The 9,228-nt window shown below is 38.1% G+C and overlaps 1 non-coding gene across 1 annotated transcript; it reads left to right on the top strand.

Moving 5' to 3' along the window:
- Positions 1-8,486: 8,486 nt before the first annotated feature.
- Positions 8,487-8,559, top strand: Trnar-ccu (transfer RNA arginine (anticodon CCU)). Its single transcript has one exon. It is a non-coding gene; the product is annotated as a tRNA-Arg (tRNA).
- Positions 8,560-9,228: the final 669 nt, after the last annotated feature.

The following is a 9,228-nucleotide window of genomic DNA, read 5'->3' on the forward strand; positions in this document are numbered from 1 at the left end:
AGTGGAGACATTTTGAAACATTTATTGTGAATGTATTGTGAAATTGTAACTTCCTTGACGCTGAGCTTTGTTTTTTCCGGTTAACATGAATTCACATGTGCTATGGTATTAAGAAAAAAAGAAAAATTCGGAGTAGGTATTAAAACTCATGGAGAAGAAATAAAAACTTTGAGGTTCGCCGATGACATTGTAATTCTGTCAGAGACAGCAAAGGACTTGGAAGAGCAGTTGAACGGAATGGACAGTGTCTTGAAAGGAGGATACAAGATGAACATCAACAAAAGCTAAACGAAGATAATGGAATGTAGTCAAATTAAATCGGATGATGCTGAGGGAATTAGATTAGGAAATGAGACACTTAAAGTAGTAAAGGAGTTTTGCTATTTGGGGAGCAAAATAACTGATGATGATCGAAGTAGAGAGGATATAAAATGTAGACTGGCAATTGCAAGGAAAGCGTTTCTGAAGAAGAGAAATTTCTTAACATCGAGTATAGATTTAAGTGTCAGGAAGTCGTTTCTGAAAGTATTTCTATGGAGTGGAGGTGAAACGTGGGCGATAAATAGTTTGGACAAGAAGAGAATAGAAACTTTCGAAGTGTGGTGCTACAGAAGAATGCTGAAGATTAGATGGGTAGATCACATGACTAATTAGGAGGTATTGAATAGAATTGGGGAGAAGAGGAGTTTGTGGCAGAGCTTGACAAAAAGAAGGGACCGGTTGGTAGGACATGTTATGAGGCATCAAGGGATCACAAATTTAGCATTGGAGGGCAGCGTGGAGGGTAAAAATCGTAGAGGGAGACAAAGAGATGAATACACTAAGCAGATTCAGAAGGATGTGGGTTGCAGTAGGTACTGGGAGATGAAGAAGGTTGCACAGGATAGAGTAGCATGGAGAGCTGCATCAAACCAGTCTCAGGACTGAAGACCACAACAACATGGTATTAATAAAAGCAGATTATCTGACACATTCATATAGTTTCAGTTAACGTTATTACCATCATTTTTCCAAAATGAAATTCTCTGCAACTTCTGCTGAAAACTCTGTGCCATTGTCTGGAATTTAAAAAAGAAATTGGGCAAAGCAGTTAATAAATAAAAAAATTACGAAATTACGTCTTTGCTTCTCTGGATGTTTTGGAAAACTACTGCAGATACTCGCTTGGAACATGTTTTATTAGATTCACCAGATGTTGGGCACTGTGGCGAAACAAGCGCTGTATCATGTGTGAGAAACAGAGGCGAGTGAGTGCACCGGGACTTCCCTCAGTCCCCGCCAATAGCGCCACGTCGTCGTAGCGCGACTGTCGGTAGAATACGAGTATTGCACCATAATTTAAGAATCAACTTAAAAATTAAAGACGCTTTTCCAAACTTTGCCAATTAATGTTTAAACCGTCAAATCTCAGACTGATCAGACGATATCTTTCCCTAAATACATCGTTTTAAGAAAAAATAAGTGGCACTAAATAAAAAGCTAGAAAGCCAAAAATTTGTATCAAGCTTCAGTTCGATATAAATACAATAACTATGTAACCCCATTAAGCCACGTCTAGTAGTTTTCGAGTAATTTACTAAAACTTAAATCTGGAACGAAAACGTCCCTATTTGCAGTAGATTAAGTATCTGTTACATTAATGCAAGAAAGTTCTCATTACAGCACGCGATTAAACACATTAAATAATGAAGATATGACAAACTTCAAGACTTTGATATGAGTGACAATCAATACAAGGTCTCTTAAAGATATAATTCAGTGGCCACGTTCTACTGTCGGATCCGTTCTAAAAATTCTAAACGGCCAAGTTTAAATACAGGCGAGCTAAATCTTTTTCTGTGGTTATAGACAACTTAATTCCATTCATACAAAAATTACGAAGATTCTAAATTGATTTATGACAGTGTTATAAAATATTAGCGTCCGAGAAAGCGGCCATTTAGAGGCTACTACCTGTGCATAGAGCGGATGACAGCAGGTGTTCCCTTGGCCGTCCGCTGCGCCCTTATATAAATAAGGCTTGCGAAGCTGTGACTTGACTTCGCACTCAGCTATCAATCGGTCCGTGTCAGTCAAACGCCGGTTTCCGTGCTGCCTCGGGTGAAGTCACAGCCAGGCTGCAACTAAACGCATGTTTTCGGCACAAATAGGAAGTGAACTCGCGAGGACTGTACACCGTCCTGGATCGTTTAGATTTCTGAAAGGACTTCACTTCGCTTCCAGCTATCAATCGTTCTGCGTTAGTCAAAAGCCGGCTTCCGCGCTGCTTCGGGTGACGTCACAGCCATACTGCAACTAAATGCATGTTTTCGGCACAAACAGGAAGTGAATTCGCAAGGATTGTACACCGTCCTGGATCGCTTCGATTTCGCTGAATTGTTCGTGTATCGCCCGTAATGTTAACAAAACCGCGTGGTAAGTGGTGAGATTATTTTTCATTTTTGTGGCGAGTAATTAGCATAGGTTACTAGAAGTTAGGGCGAAAGATCATTTAATGGGAACTTATCGCAGAGTTTTATTATTATAATTATAGTTGTTATCAGGCGTATTACCGTGTTGTGCGTGTGAAATTTTTTGAATATAATTGAATCATAATTCGAATGAGTTGGAACTCAAAACTTTTATTGTTGATTATAGTTCCTGATCCCACTGAGTAAACAGAGTAGAAACATTTCCTTTAGTCAACAAAAGAAAAATGTTGACTTGCAAACTGGAAACTATGGCTAGTATGCCTTCCATCGCTTTCTGGCTGACCACAAAAATAGTTTTCAGCAGCTAGTACAAGACAGCGAACAATATGTCATTTCTTATTATTAACCCGCTGCCCCTCAGCATCGCTACGAAAATATCATGAAGTTAGTGTAGCAGTGTATAGCAGCTCGTGACCGCCAGAATACACGGATGTGGTTGCTTCGCTGTGTTCCACTACGTCAGTGAATACTGTTATTTTGCATGGTAGTTGTTGAATGACATTATACTGTTTATTACAGTAAAGGAAATTTCGTAATTAGTTATTTTAGTCCATAAAATGAAGCCAAGTTTACAAAGAACGTTTTGAAAACGGTTACATATTTTTGTATAAATCTTGCATCTCAAATCATTTAAAAAATGACCTAAGAGCATTACCGCGTGAAGAAACATTTTCCTTCCTCCAGGAAAAGAATAACGTCCGGAAGGTTTAATTGCCGGCCGAAGTGGCCGTGCGGTTAAAGGCGCTGCAGTCTGGAACCGCAAGACCGCTATGGTCGCAGGTTCGAATCCTGCCTCGGGCATGGATGTTTGTGATGTCCTTAGGTTAGTTAGGTTTAACTAGTTCTAAGTTCTAGGGGACTAATGACTTCAGCAGTTGAGTCCCATAGTGCTCAGAGCCATTTGATTTGAAGGTTTAATTACTTCCAGCCTACCTTTCAGGTCTTCGTTGACTGTAATTACTTCATCTTTAATTGCAATTTTAACAATAATTTTCTCACAATATCCAGTTTTGGGACAAACTCCCAAATTTTACTGTTTATTAACATTTTGTGAATAAGATCCAAGACATCTTTTTAAGAGCTCTGTGGTAATTAAATTTTTAAACACATGTTGCTAGCTTCCATCACTGAATGCGGCTAAGCTTTTTTTGTGCCTGTAACTATTAACGGTGCCTTCGAAAGCTGCACATTGATATGGACACCATTGCTCATTTGCCTTGGGACAAAAATAGTTCATTGGTTTGGAATCGGAAGAGCGTTTGTGATACTGTGCATCTGCTCTCATATTAATAACAGAATCAGAATTTTCTCTAATTGGATTCCCATAATATGAGGTTGTTGTATTTACAGCAGCATGTGTCGGTCTCTTTCTACAGCATTCAGGTTATCTGTTGACAAGCTTCTTCTCTTGTATTATTATTTCATTCTCCTCAACTGTGCACACATCCTCTTTTTGACATGGCCAGTACATTCCAGTTAATTGATATGCTTATTAGGTCCACAAGGCTTTAATTCTCCAACATCCTTGAAGAATGTGGTATCACCATTATCGATGTAATTTATTGCGCACCATGTCTGATCCCTGATCGTAGAAAAATTGTCTTCATTCCTTCGACTTCCATAGCATCTGCTGTAACCATGTGGTTAACTGAATCGTTTGGTTCATGACTTTCCGTCCATTCTGCCAGAGTATTTTAATTAGCTTTCCACCCTCCACAACCCTTGCAATACTATGTGACACTTTGGTTTCCAAAACGTTTGCAGATTTATTTCCTGTTACAGTGCATACCCCATCTAATGAAGAATGTCCCCTTGTAAGCCATGTGCCATTACAGGAAACTAATAACGTAGTGCTTTTGAGTCTAATTTCTTCTGCTGCAGCTTTACTAGTACATAATTTCTTCACGCTCATGTAACCAATATTAATTTTACTGTTGACGAAATGATAAGTACTTTTCCTAACTGGTGACCTCATTTTCCTTATAGCACAAAATATTTTGAGATTTGTCAGACCCTGTCCTAAACATCTCATTTCATACACTGCTCTTCCATTAATAGTGCAGTCATTTCTTGTTTTCCCTGATATAGAGCAGCTATAAAATGAGCCTACAGTTGTACAGTTAACAAGTGTTATAAACATTTGCAACATAACCCTGTTTATATTAAAATTTATATTTTCACCAAATACGCAGAGGAGGAATCTTCTAATTTCAGCAAACAATACATTTGTGACCACAGTAATATTGCCTGTAGCATCAGTAATACCTGAAGCACTTTATTTTTTAGAACTGTCATCTATTGAAGAAATTTTTGATTCGAAGCACTTACAATGTTATCCGGGCTGAATCTGTTTTCTTATACTGATTCCCATGAAAAGACCGTTCTTTGTCGTACAAGAAAGCTGCTTCTTTCCCATGATTATTCGTAGAAAGCATAAAGTGGACAAATGTCCGGTTTAAAAATCATAAGCAGATGTTTACAATTTACTTCACACAAGATGGCTACACGTACGAGAAATTTATCTTTGAAACTATTTACTACAAGTACGGTATTAGTAGTTTAGTTTCCAAATAACGGTATGAGAAAATTTATACGAAATGCAAACTTAGACTCAATGACAATTTAAAGTAACTCTTGGGGGGGGGGGGGGCAGCAGACTAATCATGGGGCATTGCTTTACTACTGAATCTCTAATTCGAAAACTATTACATATATCGCAAAAAAATTTTACCACAATCTTCCTAAACATTGGGAGCATAAGAAAAAAATAATTTTTGAAAATTGACTCTTTCAGGATCATAAGCTGTAACTGCCTCTTTAACAAGGCCTTTGTAGTCGTACTATATTTCGAGATAACCAAGGCCTTCTCTCATTCATCCCGCCACATACTGCACCCAAGGGTGGAAAAATGTGTGGCCCCAGACATCTCTCTCTCTCTCTCTGTCTCTCTCTGTCTCTCTCTGTGTGTGTGTGTGTGTGTGTGTGTGTGTGTGTTGTTTGTTTACATATATTTGACAAATAATTTAGGTCGTTCGGGATACTTTTGAACGTGGCACTAAATACTAGCTGCATGTCTTGTTTTAACAGCCAATAAAATGAGCTGTTATCACCTGTTTCGTTTTAATTACCGATAAAATACTGGGATGTGATTGGTTGGTTCGTTAGATCTTTTCATTTAAATTTCACTCCAATAGTTTGGTCCCTTGGTACCCCAAACCAACCAACCATCTTGCGTTTTTGAATTTCCCACCAGCGCCATCTTTCATTCAGCCATCTTGTACTGTGACGTCATTGCCCTTTCTCTCCATCTACACAACTCGCTGGATATTGTCAAAACTGCCCTCACCTTGCAGTGGAGTTGGTACCTCTGGATCTGAACGCAGGGCTGAGTGGTGTGCTGGAATGCCTGTAGCCGTATCACTTGAATGTCTTCTTCTAAACGGACAAGGCATCAACCGAACTAGTGGTCTGCCTCTAATGACTCTACATCAAACGGATATTAAGTATTAATTTCCATTCTTCAACCTCAAAGAGTCATCAAGCTCCAAATTCGGTGCCAGAATTCGTTCAAATCAGACAGGGAGCACTTTGAAATGTAATGGATAAAAGAAACTGCACCATGTTCGATGTGTCCTGTAATTCCACAACACTGCGCACCCAATTTTTCTCGATTGATTCCACACGTCTTATACGGTTGACCAAGGACGTAATAGCGCTAATTTTGCATGAGTTCCCTTTGCTGATTAAGACGAGTATGTGGATGGTTTCTACGAAAAGGCAGTAAAAGCCCACTCCTTCGCCTCCTCAAAGAAATTCGTATATCAAATTCGTATTTATAGGTTTCCAGAAATTACTGCAACCATCCACCTTTTGTTTCATTCTTCAGTTTTTATTTTCCGTTGCCGGTTTCGAATCGTCTAGAGCAGGGGTTCCCAACAAAATTTTCTCGAGGACCACCTCATCGAGCATGATTGGTACCTTGTCATATCACAGTATCAAGTACCTAAAAAATCCAAATTTAGAGTCTTTTTATACGTTTTCTATTTTTGGTACTTAGAAAAAACGTTGACATATTCCTTATTGAAAAAAATTTCGAGCTTAAAACTTTTTCAGTTTAGCCACCATTGTTATTGTGAAATTTTTGATTATTACTCAAAGTCTTTGTCTTCAGATCATGGTATTTAGTATAACAAACTCCTTGAAAAAAATAAAAATTATGAACTGAAAATGAAAGGCAAAAATTAAAACTAAGTGTATTGGTGTTTCAAGTGTACTACACTTGAGATTGCATTGAGTAGACAGATGTGAAAAATAAGAAAACACTAATTTCATACAAGGTATTATTTAGGTCCTATTTGAAAAAATAGTTACAACGGAGTACTCCATCAGAAGCGGCAAAAAACAAAAAAAAATCTGTTACCGTACGAAATATATTAAATGTATCTTATTCTAATAGCATCTTGCGGACCCTTCTGGCGTAGCTCGCGGACCACAGTTGGGAACCACTGGTCTAGAGATTTATCATCAGAGGGAACATATTTATTGTAATAGAAACGAAACATCTATCCACTGAATGTGGCTAGAATTATTCACATTATGACAATTCATACCTGACAAACGTTCCAATAAAATATCGGTTGAAAAAATGCAGAATCTTTTATACATATAGATTAATATCATGTGTCCCCAGGTGCCATTTGTCGTGAAATTTCAAAACTATTTCGTAATTCACCGCGAAACTCCCATGAACTGACACTACATACACATGCACATACGAAGACATGCTTGAATTGATCGCTGTAACGGCGATCGCCCGCATTTTTTCAGTTATAATGGTTAACTAAAGAGAACTTGCTTGTAGTTAAGAGCAAAGGCACACCAGTTAGTCGTTGCCGATTTAAATTTCCCACGGTCGCCTCGGAATATCAAACTGTAGTTTACCCTGAGTATCTGCTTACGGAAGCTTCTACACGCTTGTAGGAAGGAAGTTTGCTGATGAAACAAGACTCAAGTTTGGAAATTTGTTTCCTCCAGTTTACAGTACCACGAGGTTAAGCCCGTAGACCTAGTTACAAATGACAGTTAAAACACTAACAGTAAATCAGCTCTGCAGCGAAATTCTTCAGTTATTACATTCCTCGTAATTCCCTAAAATACTTTCTAAATTGTATGTGTAGGTCCTCGGTTCATCTCTGCATAATATATAATTGTTGGCTACAACGATAAGGTAAAGAAAATGCTATGAGAGGGAAACAGTAAACATAGAGTGAGATATGTAATCGTTATGTCTGCTCGGGAGGCTTTATACAGATTATGTATCAAAATTCCGCGAAGATCTGTGTCACTTCTCAGATACTAACCACGCGCCTTGCTGTTCAGCTCGGAAGAACTGGATTAAATATTTATTTGCGCAGATTATCCAAAACTCGTCAGCCATATAAAAAAAAAAATTCGTAGCCTTCCCATGATTTTGTATTTTTAAATCATTCAGCAACAGCTACATGTTTGTCAGCTTTTCGTGTGCCAGACACCCGCAAATCCTTTTGTCGGTATTTTCAAGGCCGCTGTTCTGTCTCAGAGAATAGTTTTTCTTCCCCATCATGCCACCCAATTACAGTTTATTTAATACGTTGTTAGGTTGTTGCTTATTCCTATGTTTTCATTGTGGGTGTTTTTCCTACTTAAGCTGCAGTTGTATTAACGTATTATTATTATTATTTGTTTCACGGAACCTAAAGACGAAAATAATTTTCCTCTCGTCCTGGCAATGTACGATACTGTACTTAGATTACTATTGGGTCATGTAACGGTGTCGAGTGAGTGAGGCCGAAGTTTTCAGTACATCACACGTGGAAGATATGAAAGGGGTTAAGACATCCCATCCGGCATCTATATACTAGTAATGACGCGTTCCGGAACAATTATACACACTTGTTGCTGGACAAATCCTTTTTTACGGATTAAACTTCGACAGTCAAGTATATATACATCAACTAGTAGCCGTATGTCTCGTGAGCCCCTGTGGCCTAATGGATAAGGCATCGGTCTCCTAAACCGGGGATTGTGGGTTCGAGTCCCACCAGGGGTACACAAGATTTTTATTCTTCGAAATTTTGCAGTTTAGTGTGTTTCATATTGATGTTTATCAAACTTTAATTAAAAATGATTTATTCGTATCAGATGGTTACAAAACATTGTTATACAGATATAGAAATTGAAAGCTATTTACCCTTCTAAAAATTTCTGTTTCTGTTCGCCTTCGATTTGTTTGACAATTTCACGAGTTTTTTCGGTTAATGCAAATAATGTTAACACAACTTTTCGTTGATTTGATATTTATTGATTGCTCGTTGCAATACGTGTTTTATAGGTGTGATGCAAGGGAATTTTCAATGCTGGTTAAAGTTTTTCCTCTGTTTGGTAAGCGTTAAAATAAAACAGCTCACAACTATTGGATGTAGTATGGAATGCCGTGAAAGGTTATAAAATATACTGTTTCTGCTATAACGCGCAAGGAATGGCATTATTTAACTACATCATGATGTGCCTTCTTTCTGCGGAGAAATACACTGTGTCTTGGACTAAAATGTCAACTGAATCTTTCCCTCACTTCTTAGTAAAACAACATTATAATAAATGGAAAGCGCTGTGTTAATCGGTTTTCGGGTTACAAGGCCATCTTCATTCACTGACTACTGTCGCCAAACAAGTTACAATGTTTGTAAACAACATTGGAAAAGAAGTCACACATCTAGAC

This window comes from Schistocerca serialis, chromosome 1 (genome assembly GCF_023864345.2).
Source record: "Schistocerca serialis cubense isolate TAMUIC-IGC-003099 chromosome 1, iqSchSeri2.2, whole genome shotgun sequence".
In the NCBI taxonomy this organism is placed as follows: domain Eukaryota; kingdom Metazoa; phylum Arthropoda; class Insecta; order Orthoptera; family Acrididae; genus Schistocerca; species Schistocerca serialis.